Here is a 23,008-nt window from a genome sequence, read left to right as displayed (position 1 = left end):
TTCCAATGTCTTTCTTTCCCGCATCCGTTTGTTACATTTCTAAATATTTTTGGTCATTTCCGTCGTGTTTCGCATTTTCCCGCTAAATGTTGAGAAGGATTATTCAGAAAAATCTAAACTAGGGAGAATTTGTACCCGTTTGTGTGGGACCCGCTGGTGTGGGACCTGCTAGTGTGGGACCCGTTTGTGTGGGACCCGCTGGTGTGGGACCTGCTTGTGCGGAACCCGCTGATGTGGGACTCACCATTAGCATGACTTAACTTTCTCTACCATTTCCACTAACTTCATTTTTCCCTTTAAAATAACACCATTATCTCCATTACCATTATATATTCCATTATCCCCACCACCATTCCCACCATTACCATTATATATTCCATTATTCCCACCACCATTCCCACCATTACCATTATATATTCCATTATTCCCACCACCATTCCCACAATTACCATTGTTTATTTCCATTATTCTCCACCACACCCACCATTCACATTATATATTCCATTATTCCCCACCACAATTCCCACCATTACCATTATATATTCCATTATTCTCCACCACACCCACCATTCTCATTGTTTATTTCCATTATTCTCCACCACACCCACCATTCTCATTGTTTATTTCCACCTCTCCACTAAGTTTTTCACTATATAAAGAGAGGTGATGAGAGGAGAAAAAAAAAAAAAAAACAACACATTGTTTTTGGATAGTTTTCTCTTTCTCTCCCTCAATATCTCTCACTCTCTCACTCTCACACTATCATTATCTACTTTCTCTCCTTATTTGTTTCTCCCCATCTCTCTCCCTTGTTCCATATAAAAAAAAATATAAAAGAAAATAAAACAAAGAAAAAGAGAAAGAAAGCGGAAGCGGATCAAGCGGCGGTGCGATTTTCGAATTTTTCGGCTCTCGGATTCGGCGAGGATTTCGATCACAGGTAGGTACTTAATTTTTAGATTTTTCTAGAATTATTTGGTATATTTGCATGATTTTTAGTATTTAATTGGATTTAGTTGAAAATTAAATATGTATGCTCAAAATCATGATCTCCATGAGTGTTTCGAAAATAAAATATATACTAAATGAATTCCAAAATTAATGAAATTTCGTGGGAAACTAATATGATACCAGTACATTCTACCATGAAATTTTGAGAATTTTGAGAATTTGTTTGGTATATTATTTTATGCTTTCTTTGAAATTTACCAGCTTTTGGAGGAATTGTTACTGACATCAGATCACAACTAAAATTCTTAAAACTTTTACAGTAGTCTTCAATCTCACATTTCTAGTTACTGTAAAAGTTTCAAGTGATTTGGATCTGTTTTCATATGGGATGTAGGGTTAATTCATAATCTGGTCTGAAAATTAAAAAATCTGAAACTGATAGTAAATGGTTTCCAAAATTCATGAAAATTTCTCAGTATGTTATTTTTACTTATATCTTGTTAATGTAGAAATTTCATTGAATTTAGATTCATATTTCTAGTGGTTTCTGTGTTATTTGTGCAATCTGGTCAATCAATTGTTAAATCGAAATTAAATATGAGCTTAATGTAAAAATCTGTAAAACTCTTTCCGTAAGCTACATTTCATCATATCTTGCTGCTGTAGAAATTTCAACTCATTTCGAATTCGTTTGCTACAATTTCACTTGTAAAATCACTCATATGTTTAAAATTGATAAAATTCATTGAAAATCCGAAATTAATTGAAAATCATCTGAATATTTCTAAAGAACCTTAAATCTCTGTCACACATTAACTCCTTAATCCATTGAAACAGAAATCTTAGGATCATTAGAATTCCCTGGAAAAATGGTCAGTGCATCCATAATCGTATCCCAATTGCAACCGATCTTTGACAATTTGAATACTTAAGCTATAGCATGTTGTTGGCTCCGAGGTTACTGTCCACGGAAATCCTGAGATATGCCAGGCAATAAGATGTTATAACCTAAATATTAAATTGCGCAAGGAAAGAACGCACGATTCCCTTCCTTGGATGCTATTCTGGGCCGAAATTGGTGAACCCTAGAACCATTGGTAATCCTCAAGTGTCCATAAATCGAAAATCCATGAAATCTGAAATTAATTAACTTCAAGAATTTGAATTGATTTGTCTCGAGTCTTCCGGAACCATTGGATTATGGTTTCCAATCTAAGAACCATTAGAGCCCAATTTAGGAACACTAGTGTTGTGTCGTGTCCTAAGTTTTAGGGAGTCCTAGAGTTAGGAGTCCAGCCTCATCACGGACGTTTGTTATGTATAACAACCGTGCCATAGGTCTAGTCACACTAGTCACCCAATCTTTCCTTAAGACGAGCCTAGTAACCTAGGATGTAGGCAAACCTGCATTAGTCTAAGGAACAATTTGCATTTAGATAAGAATCATATAGCATCTCAGATGAAATCCTAAGATAATAAAATCCTCAACTTGAATTAAATAACTTCTCTCAAAACTGTTGAAACAGTCAATTCTGTCTAGGTCGGTGTCCTAGTTGAGTTAGGCATAAGTAGCTTGGCTTAGGTGCACCGAACTACGTCGACTCTGATCCCAGTGAGGCTTGGGTACGTAGGCAGCTTGGATGTCTGATGGCATACCACCCGCGAGTCGGCACCACAACAAATTGTGGTGTTTTTGTATATTAATTTTCTTGTAAATGCTTAATCAAATCACTTAGGATTTTTCATGAAATTAGAATTTTAGGAGAACTTTCACCTAGATTGAATCCAGACAAATTAAGAAATCAAGATACACATTTAGGATTCACATTGAAATTAGATCATAGGATGCATGTCACTTAGTTCGCACAATAACATAGAGTTGAATGAGCCATTTAAAATAAATTTAAAAGAGTTAGCTTTTGGAATCGAAGACCGATTATCGGGCAAGAATGGTGCATGTGGTGGATAACTCCCCATACCTTCCATTCTCGTAACCAGGTAGCGAGTCTAGATTTCTGGTTAATTATGGGTCCTAGATCCCACATCTAGGTGGCGACTCTGTCAATCTCTTTCGTGTGGAATTCGGATTGCCTTAGTGATCCCAAGTTCACAGGAAAGACGAATTCAAATCAACAAATAAAATGCACACGCCAATCGCGTGGGAACGAGAGACCAAGAGAGAGCGCGCGGCGGCTCGCGCCCCACGCCCCTCTCGCGGGATCAGGGTCCCACAGTCTGGCGACTCTGCTGGGGACCACCTAACTTCATTAAAATTTCAAAAGATAATTCATTTGAATTTAATTTAAACTGGCTCATAAAAACTCTATACTTGTTAGATTAGTTTGTCTCGTTTTATTTTCTCATCACATTTTACTCGAACTTAATTTAACAAAACCTGAAGGCATCATAGATTGCGCGAACTTATTGCACACACTTACATCACTTGCATCTAAACCCTTGCATTTCACATGCACACACGTCCTATTTTAGGAACCCGGAGTGTTATCTAGCATGGTTGACTGGGATTTCATCACCTGGTGCCTCTGTGCTAGAGAAGCATTCCACCCTTAGCCTAGTACCTTTATGGTGCGTAAACGGATCTCTTGTTCACGTACTGATACGCCGGACACTGGTACAGTATATCGAACATGGATTCGCGCTAAGGGGACTCTTGGCCTTACCCCTAGATTAACCCATACATGCATGCAGTATACGAACACATGTGCACCACATGTGTGAGCCTAGTTTAGGATATCTTACCCATTTGTGTCTAGATTAGGCCGTAGTCCATCTTCCAATGGCTACGATCGGTCCTAGGTACACAAACAAAGTCATGAGTCGAGATCCTCTCTCCACTCCGCTAGATTAGGATTAGGGTTGATGCCTTCAGGTAACACTGTTAAAATGTGCGAAGACTAAAAACTTTTCCTTTGGGGTTAGGATATAAATCCCATCATTTCCAAAGATCTCATAGGATTAGTTATTCTTGATCTACCCGTTGAAAGTAATCCTATGCAATCTCACATTTTGATCATGTGTCTATCATTCGTCTCTTGTGGGATTCGATTGTGTCTTCATTGGCGGAAATTGTGTCTCAATCATTTGATTGTGCAATCTTGATGATCCAATCTTGCCTGTACCCTTGATCTCTTCCTCCTCTAGGGGCTACCTTTTTCAAGAATATTTCTGCTAAATCCTTCAGAGTTTACTCTCATAATCCTTGAACTAAGGGCATTCCCCTCATCATTTGGATTCATTCTATTGTCCCAATTACTTGCTTAAATGTGTAATATTTTTCAGTCATTGAGAAGAAACACTCCATGAATGCCAAGCTCATATACCTCGTGTTCATTATTTCCATGACAGGGCACTAAACACCATAGCTAACCCTACTATTCCTTGGGTTCGGATCTCTTCTCGATTGCAGAGGAAATCTGTCTCCCCGCCACCTTCTCTGAGGACCCCAGCATCTCCTTCTTTCCCATCCTCATCCTCCCCAATGGCAGAAAACCAGAACAGTAGTCTTCCACCCGCTGCTATTACCGATACTCTCACCTTGATTCTCCGGCAGCTTCAAGAACTCAAAGAAGAGAACCAAGTTATCAAGACCCAGCTTTCTGAAAAGTTGGGGCCATCGTTGTCCAAAGATAAAGGGTCCATGCACCATACAGTTACTTCAGCCGCACCTGCCCAGCCAGTGTTCATTCCTATCCCTGACAAAACTGAAGAAGATTTTGAAAAAGAGCAGTACAGCGAAGATCGCAGCAGGCCTTCTCAGTCCATGGTTGATAAAGTAGTTATGGAGAAATTAGAAAGTCTTACCAGGAAGGTTCAGGACATTCAGTTTCAGGACCAGGGTGGTTTCAATCCAAGTGACCTCACACTGTTCCCAGAAATCCGTCTCCCAGCCAATTTTCAAATGCCGGACTTTGATAAATATGATGGTGTGGGTTGTCCAATCACACATTTGCAAATGTTCACCATCATGTGTCAACCTCAAGGCTTATCTTCTGAGCAAATGGCTCAATTGTTCCCGGTTTCTCTAACCAAGGTTGCCAGGAGGTGGTTCATGGTCTTGGACAAGACTCGTTACAGGACATGGAAGGATATCGGCGAGCAGTTCATCAGGCAATTCAAATATGATGACGGGACAGAAATCACCAGAAAGGATTTGGAAAGGACAAAGCAAGACTTGAGGGAATCCTTTCTGACCTTTGTGAAAAGATGGAGGAGAATAGCAGCTCAGATGATGGAGCGCCCTTCTGAGGAAGAGCAGGTCCAAATAATCATGAAAAATATTTCCCCCCAGCTCCAGTATCACATGTCGTTGCAGTATTATCCGGACTTCAAACACTTTATCGTGGCAGGCACCCAAATAGAGGAGGCTATGGCTCAAGGTGTGTTCAACCGAAGTAACCCGAATACCAAAGAATTCAGGAAGCCTCCATCAGCTGAAATTAATAACCTTTCCCGCTCCAAGCCTCAGCCTTCAAAACCTCAGAACCCCATGGTGATGGATTATACCCAACCTGCTGTCGCACCTCGGCCACAGGCCCAGACAGAATTTACCCCTCTCCCTCTTCCACCATCTGTGATACTCAAGGAGTGTTTAGCCTCAGGTCGCATAATCCTACCCGACATTAGGGCTCTTCCTAATCCTTTACCAGCAAATTGGCGAACAGATCAACACTGCGAATACCATAGAAATTCTGGCCATCTCACTGATAATTGCATTGCCCTAAAATTCAGAATCCAGAGGTTGCTCGACAATAAAAGCCTTGTGTTTGAGCCAAGTCCCGTTGCTACCAATAACCCATTACCGAATCATGCAGTACTGCCGCCAGCCGTTCGCAATGCTTAAATAACTGAAGGCTCAAAGGGGCACAGGTCCGGTTGCAATGAAAAGAATCAGAAGTTGAAAATACCATTTATGAGCCAGCTTTCGCCGAGCCTCCAAAGCTAGACAGTTGCAGCAGTTAAAGTTTTAGTCATTTACTATTTTATGTTGAGTCAGTCACCATGGTCAGTACAATTGTTGAGTCCGGTTTTACAGTTCAAGGTTAATGCCTAGTCCAGGCAAGTTATCGTTTGCTTTTCTCTTTATTCAGAGTTGTGAATCCTGAGCATGTTCAGGATAGGTCGTCAGATGTAATAGCCTTTCCTTTAAATAAAATTTCAAGTTTCAATAGTTCACTTGTGTCTGTTTCTTAAGTATGCTTCTGATCTTAAAGTAAGACTCCCTCCTCAAATGAAGACAAAATTGGCGAAACTCCACTTGAGTCACAACAATTACTTGAACAAGAGGAGGAGCGCCAATCTCAGCCTTTCAAAGATGAAATTAAAGTGGTAAACACTGGCACTGAAACCTTGATCCAGTAAATGCCGATTGAAAATACATTACCCTCTGAAAATTGTGAAGAATTGGTAAACCCATTTTGAGGATAAAAAGATGGTCCGGTAAGTGTTACCATTAATGCCAAGAGAAAGACCCAGATAGAAGGTTCAAGAAAGAATGAAGTGAATATCATATGCTATGCAAGGGGCATGGAGTGGAAACAACTTTCATATTTCCAATCAATGACCTTGGTTCTCAAATTCATAACATGAAGCCATCAAATTCGAGATAAGAAGTTCAAGAGCAAGCATTGAAAAGTGATCATCAGATATCAAGAGTTACAAATCCATAGATGGAGGATGTCGAAGAACAAGTTTCGCTCTATGAAAGTCGAAGGCACGTATTAGAATCTTGAAAGAAGAAGATTTATTATCTCTTACCTGGAAATGCCGTCAAACTCCGTAAAAAAAAGAAAAAGAAAATAAAAAAAAATAATAATCAGTACCAGAGGGACTCTAGTAACCTAGATCGATTCCCAATCTGAACATCGGAAGGCCTCCTTTGGCTGAATAAATCCCAAAATCAGAACCCAACGTCAAAAGAATACTGGTTTGCAAACCCTTCGAGCCTAAATGAAATTTTCTTGAAAACCCATCAAACTAGGGGCATTCGCCCCGAACTACGCGAGACCTGATCCCTACACTGGGGTACGTAGGCAGCTCGGTTAAACCGAGTTCGGTCGATTCAAAAAAAAAGAAAAAAGGAAAAGAAATGTAATCGTTCCAAAAAAAAAAAAAAAAAAGAGGGACCAGTTCCAAAAGAAGAGAGGTCAATCATTCCAGAAAGAAAGAAAAAAAGGAAAAAATCAATTAACCTTCAAACAATTTATCTTCAAACTAGGGGCATTCGCCCTGAACTACACACGACCTGATTCCTATCTTGGGATATGTATGCAACCTATTCATAGGTTCGGTCGAAATCTTTGTCGAGCCTTAAGCCATTCTTTGAAAAACCCTATCCTACCTATAAAGTCCTTCCAGTGTTCAGAATTATTGATCTAGGTACCGAAAACACAAAAAGTGAAAAAAAAAAAAAGGAACGGAGTTTGAAGATCTGCTAGACTGAAAACCTGAAAGGGCGGTCTAGGCAAAATTTAAGATCGTTCCCCTGCTAAGTTGAAAACCCGAAAGGGCGGCTTAGGCAAAAGCTAAGGGGATAGCCTGCTGAATCGAAAACCTAGAAGGGCGGTTCAGGCAAAAGTTAAGGCCACCACGGTCCGCCAAGTTAAAAACCCTGAAGAGGTGACTTGGTCATGGTAAGAGAATCATTGTAAGAAGGCTACAGCCGGTATCAGGACTGAAGATCAACTGAAGTTCAAGCAAATTCAAGTGACATCCTCAAAACTGGGGGCATTGGAGCTAAGCAATCCTAGGAGTTGTAATTAAATCATTGAGGCATTACTATTTTAAGGAAAAAGTCCAGTGTTTACCAATTAAAAAAAAAAAAATATTCCTTGAAAGGATAGACTTACCAAATAAAACGTTAACTAAGTCAGAAGCATTACTGTGTCTGTCAGTGTAGTTAATCAATCGTTGTTATTCTATGTTCATTCCTTCAGAGCTCCTCAATCCTTTGAGTAGTGTCTTTTATCTAAGTTTTCTCTTTAGAAAGAGTCAATCGTCGTTCCTATGTCCAAATGATGTAACTGTCTTGGTGAAGGAGGCCCGGCCTAGGCAGCTCCCTTCAATTGTACCTGAAAGAGCTCGAGAATTTAGTCAAACAACTTCATTTCAAAAAAGATCAGCTCAGAAAAATTCAGAAGTGGAAACATCAGAAAGCCCAGCTTCCGTAAAAAGATCATACCTCAAAAAGGCATCTTAAACTTGGAAGAGCCTCAGATGCAATGATGGTCGAGCCAATTTCTCAGAAAGATGAACCGTTAAAATTCAGAATTTCCTTCCAGTTAGTTAAATACTTTCCTGGTCAAGAAATGTTTATCTAAACACCTATCAAGAGGCAAGTCCCACTTTTCCATGATTATATCCAAGAGAGCCGCTGTTCTAGATTACCAATTTCAAGTGTCTTGTTCAAGGTTTCAGTCATCCAAATCCCCAAAGACAAGACCAGCAGTCTCTTTGAGAAAAATCTTGTTGAAGTTTCATAAAAGTGTTTCTAATCCATTCTTGTTAGTAATGGTTCTTCGGTTTGCCGTTTCATCATTCGTCAAAGTCCTAGTTTCCGATATCTTTGTCAGGCACGATCTATAACATCCTCGATTTCATTAAGTTCAAAAAAATCAAAAATTCATCAAATCCAATCCTATGTCAAATTCAAGTTCATGAAAAATCTCTAAATTCTTCGTTGTTGAATTCATCAATCAAAGCTATCTTGTTTCTTTGAGCCTGTTTGTGAACGGTGCCTCTTTTCTCGAGTCCATTTCTAAATGGTCTCATCTTCTCCTTGAACCCGTTTGTGAACGGTGTCTCATTTTTCTGAGTCCATTTATGGTCTCATGTCCTCCTTGAGCCCGTTTGTGGACGGTGCCTTATTTCTGAAAAATCAAAAATTCATCAAATCCAATCCTATGTCAAATTCAAGTTCATGAAAAAACTCTAAATTCTTCATTGTTGAATTCATCAATCAAAGCTATCTTGTTTCTTTGAGCCCGTTTGTGAACGGTGCCTCGTTTCTCGAGTCCATTTGTGAATGGTCCCGTCTTCTCCTTGAACCCGTTTGTGAACGGTGTCTCATTTTTCTGAGTCCATTTGTGAATGATCTCATGTCCTCCTTGAGCCCGTTTGTGGACGGTGCCTTATTTCTGAAAAATCAAAAATTCATCAAATCCAATCCTACGTCAAATTCAAGTTTATGAAAAATCTCTAAATTCTTCGTTGTTGAAGCTATCTTGTTTCTTTGAGCCCGTTTGTGAACGGTGCCTCATTTCTCGAGTCCATTTATGAATGGTCTCATGTTCTCCTTGAGCCCGTTTGTGAACGGTGCCTCGTTTCTCGAGTCCATTTGTGAATGGTCTCGTCTTCTCCTTAAGCCCGTTTGTGAACGGTGCCTCGTTTCTCGAGTCCATTTGTGAATGGTCTCGTCTTCTCCTTGAGCCCGTTTGTGAACGGTACCTCATTTTCTGAGTCCATTTGTGAATGGTCTCTTATTCTCCTTGAGCCCGTTTGTGAACGGTGCCTCGTTTCTCGAGTCCATTTGTGAATGGTCTCGTCTTCTCCTTAAACCCGTTTGTGAACGGTGCCTCGTTTCTCGAGTCCATTTGTGAATGGTCTCGTCTTCTCTTTGAGCCCGTTTGTGAACGGTACCTCATTTTCTGAGTCTATTTGTGAATGGTCTCATGTTCTCCTTGAGCACGTTTGTGAACAGTGCCTCGTTTCTCGAGTCCATTTGTGAATGGTCTCGTCCTCTCCTTAAGCCCGTTTGTGAACGGTACCTCATTTTCTGAGTCCATTTGTGAATGGTCTCATGTTCTCCTTGAGCCCGTTTGTGAACGGTGCCTCGTTTCTCGAGTCCATTTGTGAATGGTCCCGTGTTCTCTTTGAGCCCGTTTGTAAACGGTACCTCATTTTCTGAGTCCATTTGTGAATGGTCTCTTATCCTCCTTGAGCCCGCTTGTGAAAGATGTCTCATTTTCTTTAAAAAACCGCTTGAGAACGATCTTTGTTCTTTCTCTTCGGAATCCATTCGAAACTGGTATCTCATTCTCTCGTTGCCCGTTTGTGAACGGCACCGCATCAGGATTTCTTATTATGTTCTAATTCTAGGATTTCATTTAGGGTCTTGCATTAGGTAGTAAATGTTTGCGTCTAGGCTCCGTTTTGTGTAGAGTCTTTTGTCGATTAAAGCTACGCAAAATGGCTCTGTCATTTTGACTTTGGTATTCGATGACTACGTCATCTCTACCAAAGAGGGGCATCTGTAGACACCCCATTTTGCTCTACCTTAATCGATAAAGAAATTAGGGTTTGTTTTCCGTCGGTTTTCCAATGTCTTTCTTTCCCGCATCCGTTTGTTACATTTCTAAATATTTTTGGTCATTTCCGTCGTGTTTCGCATTTTCCCGCTAAATGTTGAGAAGGATTATTCAGAAAAATCTAAACTAGGGAGAATTTGTACCCGTTTGTGTGGGACCCGCTGGTGTGGGACCTGCTAGTGTGGGACCCGTTTGTGTGGGACCCGCTGGTGTGGGACCTGCTTGTGCGGAACCCGCTGATGTGGGACTCACCATTAGCATGACTTAACTTTCTCTACCATTTCCACTAACTTCATTTTTCCCTTTAAAATAACACCATTATCTCCATTACCATTATATATTCCATTATCCCCACCACCATTCCCACCATTACCATTATATATTCCATTATTCCCACCACCATTCCCACCATTACCATTATATATTCCATTATTCCCACCACCATTCCCACAATTACCATTGTTTATTTCCATTATTCTCCACCACACCCACCATTCACATTATATATTCCATTATTCCCCACCACAATTCCCACCATTACCATTATATATTCCATTATTCTCCACCACACCCACCATTCTCATTGTTTATTTCCATTATTCTCCACCACACCCACCATTCTCATTGTTTATTTCCACCTCTCCACTAAGTTTTTCACTATATAAAGAGAGGTGATGAGAGGAGAAAAAAAAAAAAAACAACACATTGTTTTTGGATAGTTTTCTCTTTCTCTCCCTCAATATCTCTCACTCTCTCACTCTCACACTATCATTATCTACTTTCTCTCCTTATTTGTTTCTCCCCATCTCTCTCCCTTGTTCCATATAAAAAAAAATATAAAAGAAAATAAAACAAAGAAAAAGAGAAAGAAAGCGGAAGCGGATCAAGCGGCGGTGCGATTTTCGAATTTTTCGGCTCTCGGATTCGGCGAGGATTTCGATCACAGGTAGGTACTTAATTTTTAGATTTTTCTAGAATTATTTGGTATATTTGCATGATTTTTAGTATTTAATTGGATTTAGTTGAAAATTAAATATGTATGCTCAAAATCATGATCTCCATGAGTGTTTCGAAAATAAAATATATACTAAATGAATTCCAAAATTAATGAAATTTCGTGGGAAACTAATATGATACCAGTACATTCTACCATGAAATTTTGAGAATTTTGAGAATTTGTTTGGTATATTATTTTATGCTTTCTTTGAAATTTACCAGCTTTTGGAGGAATTGTTACTGACATCAGATCACAACTAAAATTCTTAAAACTTTTACAGTAGTCTTCAATCTCACATTTCTAGTTACTGTAAAAGTTTCAAGTGATTTGGATCTGTTTTCATATGGGATGTAGGGTTAATTCATAATCTGGTCTGAAAATTAAAAAATCTGAAACTGATAGTAAATGGTTTCCAAAATTCATGAAAATTTCTCAGTATGTTATTTTTACTTATATCTTGTTAATGTAGAAATTTCATTGAATTTAGATTCATATTTCTAGTGGTTTCTGTGTTATTTGTGCAATCTGGTCAATCAATTGTTAAATCGAAATTAAATATGAGCTTAATGTAAAAATCTGTAAAACTCTTTCCGTAAGCTACATTTCATCATATCTTGCTGCTGTAGAAATTTCAACTCATTTCGAATTCGTTTGCTACAATTTCACTTGTAAAATCACTCATATGTTTAAAATTGATAAAATTCATTGAAAATCCGAAATTAATTGAAAATCATCTGAATATTTCTAAAGAACCTTAAATCTCTGTCACACATTAACTCCTTAATCCATTGAAACAGAAATCTTAGGATCATTAGAATTCCCTGGAAAAATGGTCAGTGCATCCATAATCGTATCCCAATTGCAACCGATCTTTGACAATTTGAATACTTAAGCTATAGCATGTTGTTGGCTCCGAGGTTACTGTCCACGGAAATCCTGAGATATGCCAGGCAATAAGATGTTATAACCTAAATATTAAATTGCGCAAGGAAAGAACGCACGATTCCCTTCCTTGGATGCTATTCTGGGCCGAAATTGGTGAACCCTAGAACCATTGGTAATCCTCAAGTGTCCATAAATCGAAAATCCATGAAATCTGAAATTAATTAACTTCAAGAATTTGAATTGATTTGTCTCGAGTCTTCCGGAACCATTGGATTATGGTTTCCAATCTAAGAACCATTAGAGCCCAATTTAGGAACACTAGTGTTGTGTCGTGTCCTAAGTTTTAGGGAGTCCTAGAGTTAGGAGTCCAGCCTCATCACGGACGTTTGTTATGTATAACAACCGTGCCATAGGTCTAGTCACACTAGTCACCCAATCTTTCCTTAAGACGAGCCTAGTAACCTAGGATGTAGGCAAACCTGCATTAGTCTAAGGAACAATTTGCATTTAGATAAGAATCATATAGCATCTCAGATGAAATCCTAAGATAATAAAATCCTCAACTTGAATTAAATAACTTCTCTCAAAACTGTTGAAACAGTCAATTCTGTCTAGGTCGGTGTCCTAGTTGAGTTAGGCATAAGTAGCTTGGCTTAGGTGCACCGAACTACGTCGACTCTGATCCCAGTGAGGCTTGGGTACGTAGGCAGCTTGGATGTCTGATGGCATACCACCCGCGAGTCGGCACCACAACAAATTGTGGTGTTTTTGTATATTAATTTTCTTGTAAATGCTTAATCAAATCACTTAGGATTTTTCATGAAATTAGAATTTTAGGAGAACTTTCACCTAGATTGAATCCAGACAAATTAAGAAATCAAGATACACATTTAGGATTCACATTGAAATTAGATCATAGGATGCATGTCACTTAGTTCGCACAATAACATAGAGTTGAATGAGCCATTTAAAATAAATTTAAAAGAGTTAGCTTTTGGAATCGAAGACCGATTATCGGGCAAGAATGGTGCATGTGGTGGATAACTCCCCATACCTTCCATTCTCGTAACCAGGTAGCGAGTCTAGATTTCTGGTTAATTATGGGTCCTAGATCCCACATCTAGGTGGCGACTCTGTCAATCTCTTTCGTGTGGAATTCGGATTGCCTTAGTGATCCCAAGTTCACAGGAAAGACGAATTCAAATCAACAAATAAAATGCACACGCCAATCGCGTGGGAACGAGAGACCAAGAGAGAGCGCGCGGCGGCTCGCGCCCCACGCCCCTCTCGCGGGATCAGGGTCCCACACCGGCCGCAATGTATTCTGCTTCGGTTGTAGACAAGGCAACCGAGTTTTGTTTTTTGCTAAACCAAGACACTAGAGACCTTCCTAGAAATTGACAAGTGCCACTTGTGCTTTTTCTATCAATTCTACAACCGGCAAAGTCGGCATCCGAAAATCCTACTAGATTGAATTCATTCGATCGTTCATACCATAATCCTAAAGAAGGAGTTCCTTTGAGATATTTGAATATCCTCTTAACGGCACTCAAATGAGACTCTTTAGGACTCGATTGAAACCTAGCACAAATGCACAAGCTAAACGTTATATCCGGCCGACTAGCGGTCAAATATAATAGACTTCCTATCATTCCTCTAAACTTTTTTTCATCAACCGGTTTCCCACTTTCATCCTTTTCTAATTTGGTGGAAGTGCTCATAGGAGTTGGCTTGATTTGAGAGCTATCCATGCCAAATTTCTTAAGGAGTTCCTTAGTATACTTCTCTTGGTTGATGAAAATTCCATTTTTACATTGTTTGATTTGAAGTCCTAGGAAATAGGTAAGCTCTCACATCATACTCATCTCAAACTCTTTTTGCATGGATTGTGCGAATTCTTCACACATCTTATCATTGGTAGCACCAAATATTGTATCATCTACATAGACTTGAACAATAAGCATATCTTTTCCTTTTCTTTTAATGAACAAGGTTTTGTCAACCGTGCCCATTTGAAAGCCACTCTCTAATAGGAAGGAGCTAAGCCTCTCATACCAAGCTTTAGGAGCTTGCTTTAGACCATACAAGGCTTTGTCCAACCTATATACGTGATTAGGGTATTTGAAATCCTCAAAACCGGGAGGTTGTTCAACATAAACTTCCTCCATAATATACCCATTTAGGAATGCACTCTTCACATCCATTTGAAACAACTTAAAGTTTTTATGGGATGCAAATGCAAGTAGCATCCTTATGGCTTCCAATCTAGCAACCGGAGCAAAGGTCTCATCATAATCGATACCTTCCTCTTGGTTGTAACCTTGGGCTACCAATCTAGCTTTATTCCTTTGAATATCTCCATGCTCATCGAGTTTGTTTCTAAACACCCATTTAGTCCCAATAACCGGGTGATCACTAGGCCTAGGAACTAACCTCCATACTTGGTTTCTCTCAAATTGGTTTAGTTCCTCATTCATAGCAATCATCCAAAATTCATCCTTTTCAGCTTCTTTTATGGACTTGGGTTCTATTTGGGAGATAAAGGCCATGTTGGCACAAACATTCTTATAGTGAGATCTTGTCTTAACTCCTTGTGAGGTTTCACCTATGATTTGAGTAGAGGGGTGACTAGACATGATTCTACTATGCTTAGGAAGACTTTCTACTTCAAGTTCTTCTATAGGTTGACCTTCTAAATTAAGATTTTCTAAGGGTTGGACAATGGACTCTACTTGACTAAGAGGCTCTAGAAGATTGACACCATCATCATCTTCATTAATGACATTAGGAGGTTCAAATGACTCGTCAAATTTGACATGCACGGATTCTTCCACAATTTGAGTTCTTTTGTTATAGACTCTATAAGCTTTACTATGGGTTGAATAGCCTAAGAAGATACCTTCATCGGATTTTGAATCAAACTTATGCAAGGTGTCTTTCATGTTTAATATAAAACATTTACAACCAAAAACTTTGAAATAGCTAACTTTGGGGGGTGTTCCACTCCATAGTTCATAAGGTGTTTTGTTAAGGTGAGGTCTAATGAGCACTCTATTTAAAATATAGCAAGCCGAGTGAACGGCTTCCGCCCAAAAGTTTCTTGGAACATTGTGCTCATTTAACATGGTTCTAGCCATTTCAATAATAGATCTATTTTTCCTTTCAACTACCCCATTTTTTTGGGGAGTTCTTGGAGCCGAGAAATTGTACTTGATTCCATTTTCATTGCAAAAGGTATCAAACTCAAAGTTCTCAAACTCGGTTCCATGATCACTTCTAATTTCATTTATGAAAACCCCTTGTTCATTTTGAATTCGCTTGCACAAGTTGACAAATTTCTTGAAGGTTTCATCTTTACTAGTTAAGAATAACACCCAAGTGAATCGAGAGTAGTCATCAACAATCACATATACATATCTACTTCCTCCTCTACTACTAGTCTTCATGGGACCAAATAGGTCCATATGAAGGAGTTGGAGTGGACAAGAGGTAGATAATACACTTATGGGTTTAAAAGAGTTTTTAGCATGTTTTCCATGAATGCAAGCACTACAAACTTTATCTCTAATGTATTTGAGTTTAGGTAACTCTCTCACAAGATTCTTAGAAGATAATCTTGAAATTAAATCCATATGAGCATGACCAAGTCTCCTATGCCATAACCAAGGGTTATCATCCATGGCGGAGAGACATTGGATGTTTTGATTTTCAAGGTCTTCTAATGCTAATGAATACATATTGCCATCTCTATATGCAACAAATTCAACTTCATTATTCTTGGAATTCAAAATTTTACATCTATCTTTTTCAAAAAGAACTTTGTGACCAAGATCACATAGTTGACTAATGCTTATCAAATTAAATGAAAGACCGTCAACGAGCAAAACATGTTCAACCTTAATGTCCTTAATTTTAATGGTACCTTCACCGAGGATTTTGCTTCTTGTATCATCCCCAAAGGTGACATTTCCTTGATGACTCATGGTGACAAAGGCGAACTTGCTTACATCTCCCGTCATGTGCCTTGAGCAACCGCTATCCAAAAACCATTTGTCCTTTGAGGGTTTTCCTTTCAAGCACACCTACAAGAATCAAAGCTCATGTTGAAGTTTTAGGTACCCACTTTTTCTTGGGTCCTTCAAGGTTAGCAACATCATAAAGCTCATTCTTTTTAACCCACATAAATTTTGTTGCTTTTGATTTCTTAACATTGCATGCAAACCTTAAGTGTCCTATTCTACCACAATAGTGACAAGTGGGAATAAAGGCACTAGTGTTAGCATGGATCTAGGAGAAATTTCCTATAGCTTTATTTTTTAATGAGGCTTTTCCTTTAGAAAAGGGTTGGTAACCAAGACCATTTTTTTCTAGAGAGACAAGCTTATTTTCAAGAATTTCATCTAGTTTATTTTTGCCACATGAGAATTTTTTAAATGTCAAATCAAGTTCTTTGCATTTCAAAATAAGTTTCTCATTTTCTTCTTTTAAGCTTTTGTTTTCAAAGATTAATTTGTCTACTTCTTCATTCAAAGCTTTGTTTTCCAAAAACAATTTTTCACTTGCATTGGTTTGCAAATCGAATTCCTTTTTCATGAACCCAAAATCCCTAGTGACATTTTGTAAGGACTTTTTCATTGTTTTGTTTTTGGCGAGTTGTAAATCCAAATTTTCATGAAGTTTTTCACAAGCAAAAATTAGTTCATCATTAGAGAATTCATGAGATATATCATCAACATCATTTACCTCGGATAAGGAGATGTCTTGTGTTACATCGGCGAGTCCCATGAAGCAAAGGTCATCTTCATCCTTTCCGTTGGATTCATTTCCGGATGAAGCACTCCCTTCATCCCAAGCCGCCGCACACAAAGCCTTTTTGCCATGTCTTATATTCTTCCTATCCTTGTCATTGTTGTTGATGAGTGGGCAATTTGGCCGTATATGACCAACCTTGTTGCACTTATAGCATCTCATCTCCTCTTTGTTTGAGGGTCTATTTCTTCCTTGGCTAGAGTTGCCTCCTTTCTTGAATTTGAGAAATTTCTTGAATCTCTTGGTGAAGAGAGCAAGATCATCTTGTGTGTCTTCTTCACTCTCTTCCTCTTCACTCTCAACTCTTGCTTTGAAAGCTATTCCTTTCCTTTTCGTATCTTCCTTTTGTTTGTTTAAGGTTTCTCTTCCTTTTAAAATCATTTCATAAGTTGTTAAGGAACCTATTAAGTCTTCTAAGCCCATTTTTGATACGTCTTTTGCTTCTTCAATGGCGGTGACCTTGGGATCCCAATCTTTAGGTAAAGACCTAAGTATTTTGGTAACTAAGTCCTTGCCAGACAATTGTTTACCTAAGGATCTCAACCCATTTGTTATGTTTGTGAACCTAGTATGCATTTCGGCAATGGTTTCATTTGGGTCCATCATGAATAGCTCATACTCTCTAAAGAGAAGATTCATCTTGGACTCTTTCACTTGATTTGTCCTTCATGAGCTACCTCTAGCATATCCCAAATCTCCTTAGCGGTTTCAAGAGTAGAAACTCGATTGAACTCCTCGGGAGATAAGGCACAAATCAAGGCATTCATTGCTTTTGCATTGATAGTGGATTCTCTTCTTTCATTTTCATCCCATAGTTCCATATCAACACTAGGTTCATTATATCCATTTTGGATACTTCTCCAAACATCAAAATCCAAAGATTTTAAAAACACTCTCATTCTAGCTTTCCAATATGGATAGTTTGAGCCATTGAAGAAGGGAGGTCTAGTGGTGGATTGCCCCTCATTGCTATGAGAAAAGGTTGCCATTTGAATCTTTCCCTTGTAGGTTTTCAAAGAGAATTCCTATGTAAGAGCCTATGCTCTGATACCAAGTGAAATTCCACTTAGCAACCCAAGAGGGGGTGAATTGGGTTTCTTTTCTAATTTTAAGATTTTTGAAAACTTAGATTGCACTAGTTTTAGATTGAATAGGAAATCCAAAATAGTATTCAAAGCAATAGTGAAAACTTACCACACAAGAAGAGGAGAAGAGGCAAAGAAGCTTTGACACAAAGATTTTTATAGTGGTTCGGTCTTAGCTCAAGACCAACTCCACTCTTCTCAAGTTACTTTCCTTGAGGATTCCACTATCTTCTCCAAGGAACTTAAATACGGCGTTCCTTCCGCCTTGTACAAATCGAGCTCCACGCTCCAAGGGTCTTCTATGGCGCCCTTTGTGCCAAATACAAAGAAGATGAAATGAAAAAGCTTGCTTGCCTCTAGATAGGCTAATTTAAGGTAAAGCTCACTCACTCTCACAAGAACAAGATTGAACAAGTGAAGGTCCTAAGGTCTCTCAAGAATAATCTAAGGTAAATGGCACAAGAGAGAGATGGAGAGTGAAGATCTTCAAGAGAAGGAGAACAAATGGCTTTTTGTGCTCTTGAAATCTTTGTAATGTCCTTAGGTGAAAAACCCAAGAGTCCCTAGGTTCATATAAATAGAGGGGACAAAAAACACAAAATATTCGCACCCCAACGGTCGTCTCGGACTCCGGGCTCGGAGCTCCGACGGCTTTTTTTTTTTGAACCAGGAACAATTCTCGGAGCTCCGAGAATTTTCTCAGAGTTCCGAGCTCGGAGCTCCGAGAATATTCTCGGAGTTCCGAGAAGCCTACGGCCAGCAGATTTTCCTTATATTTTGCTGATTTTGTTTGGGCTTTTGGAACTTTGATTTTTCAAGATAAATGGAGTGTCATGAGGGTCCAACAATGTTGAGACACCACTATGAACATTCACAAACCCATTAAATTCTATCTAGGTTGATTTTAACTCTCCTTTGTGCCATAGACCTAGACTAAACATTGAGGACCATTTACATTCTAAATTTACTTGGTCTTCAATCTTGTTGGCACCTTGTAGAGGCTTTGACATGTCTTCACTCAACTCCATTGATGCTTGAGTTGATTTGTCATTCTTGTGCTTGAGTTCAACCTCGAGTTCAACCTTGAGTTCAACCTTGTCATGCACTCTTGAGGATGGTACACTGTGAACATTATAACTTTGCCAATGGAAATCATTAGTGTATAAAACCTTTAAAACAAATTTAGTTTGTTAATCATCAAAACAATTCAATAGGAGTACTTCTTGAACCCTTGGGCTAACAAGGTGGCTGAATAGAGGTGGAGGTGGTGCGGCGGAGGTGGTGCGGCGGAGATGGTGGAGGTTGCAGGAGGGGAAGAAGATGGTGGGGCCGGAGGAGATGGCCGGAGTTAATGGTCGGAGTTCTCTTCCTCTATCTGGTTTTCTTCTCCCCCAGCTGCTTCTCCCTCTGTCCTTCGAACGAAAAAAAATGAGGCTCTTCTCTGCTCTGTTGTTCTCCAAAAAAAATGAGGCGCGCCCTCTCACTGCAACCCTATCTCAACGAGCTTATAAAGAAAAAGGGAGTGATATTCGACCCCCTTTCTCCCCCGGACAGCCCCCTCCAATGCATTTCTTACTGCTCTTTTTATACTAATAGGGGGGGCCAAGTAAAAAAATGGGGGCAAGAAACTTCTCTTCTCTCTCTTAATCCAAACCCTTTGATTTGATCTAATGGCCAATGACGATTGCTTGCGAAGGAAGCAATATAAAATTGCCAAGAATGCCCTCCTTCACATGGGAAATGACATATTTCACCCCCTCCCCCTCTGAACTTGTACCACGACACTGCCATAGCTCGTTTGCTAGGCAAACGTGCACAGATCTTGACGAAATTTTACAGGAGCCCTGGTGGGACCCTAAGCTAGCTTGGTAAGGAATTTGGGGTCCTATCTCATCCATTTAAAAAAGTTATGCACAAAACAAGGAGGTGTAGGGCACGGTCAAAATGGGGTGTCTACAGATGCCCCTCTTTGGCAGAGTGTGCTTGTCACACGAATGGCAAAGCTGACAAGACAACACATTTTGGCCGGCCCGAAAATAAGGAAAAACAATTTTTTTTTGAGTTTTGATTTTAAAATGGTATTCACAAGGGTAAAACAACAGAATAACACTACGAGACTCAAAGACTGAAAACAAAAGGGAGATAACCTCTCACCGACTCTTAACTCGGTGCTCGCATTGAAGAATGAAAATTTTGATTGACAATTTAAACCAAGAATCACTTGGCTAATTATCGGGTGCTAAAACGAGTAAAGAATACTTGAGAAGACTCAAAACCGGATTATGAAATTACCAAAACGGGTAAAGAAGTATTTGAGAAAACTCAAACTTTCAATACCGGACTACAAGACGGGCAGAGAACATTTGAGAAAACTCAAACTATCAATACCGGAATACAAGACGAGTGGAAAATATTTGAAAAGACTCAAATTATCAATACGGAATACAAGACGGGTAGGGAACGTTTGAGGAGACTCAAACTATCAATACCGGAACACAAGACGGGTAGAGAATGTTTGAGGAGACTCAAACTATCAATACCGGAACACAAGACGGGTAGAGAAGGTTTGAGAAGACTCAAACTATCAATACCGGATACATCGAGTTTTTATCCTGGAATCGAGAGCCAGATCATTCAAAACGGGTAAAGAATATTTGAGAAGACTCAAACTATCAATACCGGAATACAAGACGGGTAGAGAAGGTCTGAGAAGACTCAAACTATCAATACCGGATACATCGAGTTTTTATCCTGGAATCGAGAGCCAGATCATTCAAAACGGGTAAAGAATGTTTGAGAAGACTCAAACTTTCAATACCGGATACAAGACGGGTAGAGAATATTTGAAAAGACCCAAATTTTCAATACCAGATTTCAAAACGGTTAAAGAATGTTTGAGAAGACTCAAACTTTCAATACCGGAATACAAGACGGGTAGAGAATATTTGAGAAGACCCAAATTTTCAATACCGGATTTCCAAAACGGATAAAGAATGTTTGAGAAGACTCAAACTTTCAATACCGGAATACAAGACGGGTAGAGAATATTTGAGAAGACCCAAATTTTCAATACCGGATTTCAAAACGGGTAAAGAATGTTTGAGAAGACTCAAACTTTCAATACCGGAATACAAGACGGGTAGAGAATATTTGAGAAGACCCAAATTTTCAATACTGGATTTCAAAACGGGTAAAGAATGTTTGAGAAGACTCAAACTTTCAATACCGGAATACAAGACGGGTAGAGAACATTTGAGAAGACTCAAATTTTCAATACCGGATTTCAAAACGGGTAAAGAATGTTTGAGAAGACTCAAACTTTCAATACCAGAATACAAGACGGGTAGAGAATATTTGAGAAGACCCAAATTTTCAATACCGGATTTCAAAACGGGTAAAGAATGTTTGAGAAGACTCAAACTTTCAATACCGGAATACAAGACGGGTAGAGAACATTTGAGAAGACCCAAATTTTCAATACCGGATTTCAAAACGGGTAAAGAATGTTTGAGAAGACTCAAACTTTCAATACCGGAATACAAGACGGGTAGAGAATATTTGAGAAGACTCAAATTTTCAATACCGGATTTCAAAACGGGTAAAGAATGTTTGAGAAGACTCAAACTTTCTATACCGGATTACAAAACGGGTAGAGAATATTTGAGAAGACCCAAATTTTCAATACCGGATTTCAAAACGGGTAAAGAATGTTTGAGAAGACTCAAACTTTCAATACCGGATGGGGTGATGATATCTCGAGTTTTTTTTTTTTTTCTGAGAATGACGGTCAGATCACTCCTAACATAACCTCCTAGAGGTCAGAGAGGAGGAAAAAGAGTTAAAACATATCATAGCTGGAAACGATTAGGAAAACATGACTTTTACCAAAGGTACAACTCGAAGAAATTTGATGAAATCTTGCGGGCATTGGCCCCTTTAAACAAGTAAACCAAAAACTCTGCTTATATTTTGAAAATTGCAAAACTGAATTCCAAATTCCAATGAGGATTTGATTATTATTTTTTTGAAAAGAAACTGGAAATTGAGGGTCCAGAGTAATAACCATGAAAAGCCGAGCAGGGAATCAAAGGTCTGTGGCATTATACCACGAAGAGTTAAGCAAACAGAAATCGAAGGTCCATGGTAATAGACCATGAAGAGCATAGCAATAAATCTAAGGTCCATGGTAATTAGCCACGAAGAGCCCAGCGGAAAAGGAATCGAGGGTTCACGACAATGAACCGTGAAGAGCCAAGCATTAAATCTGGGGTCCGCAGCAATAAGCGACAAAGAGCCCAATAGGAACAAAGATAAGCAATGGAATGGAATGATCATGGATAGTGGGTCTATGATATACCTTAAAGGATATATCACAAAGAGCCACTCATAAAGCAAGGGTCCATGTTGTACCTGACTGGTAGACCATGAAGAGCCAAGAATGAACAAGGATAATGACAAGCACTGGAGATGAATAGAATGAGTATGGATAGTGGGTCCATGATACAACTTGAAGGGCAGATGACGAAGAGCCAGGCGAGAAGCAAGGGTCCATGGTATACTTGAATGGCAAACCACGAAGAGCCAAGAATGCATAAGACCTACACAGAGGACTTACTGATTGGAGAATTGATTTTTCTGGGATTAAATGTCTCTTGCCGAGAAAAATGGGAATACAAGTTCCTTGCTGAGGATCGGACTCAAGTAACTTGCAGGGATTTGGATATTGACCCTTCTTTAATAGATGAAAAGCATTCTGCCGAGGTTTGAAGTTGCGGGAGCAAATTCTAAACTCCGCTGGAGAAATTGATATTCTTTGGAAATTGACCCTTTTAAGAAAGAGGGCTCACTTGAAGAGTTCAAAGATTTGGCTCAAGACGTGCTCGCATCTCTCTTACTTCAACTTGTTGTAAACACCGTCACTGATTGCCTTTGTATGCTTGATATCTTTTATGACGCAA

Source organism: Tasmannia lanceolata, unplaced genomic scaffold (assembly GCF_043159265.1).
Source record: "Tasmannia lanceolata isolate RefF3 unplaced genomic scaffold, GAP_Taslan_0.1 ptg000012l, whole genome shotgun sequence".
NCBI classification, from domain to species: Eukaryota; Viridiplantae; Streptophyta; class Magnoliopsida; order Canellales; family Winteraceae; genus Tasmannia; species Tasmannia lanceolata.
This window is presented reverse-complemented; position numbering follows the sequence as displayed.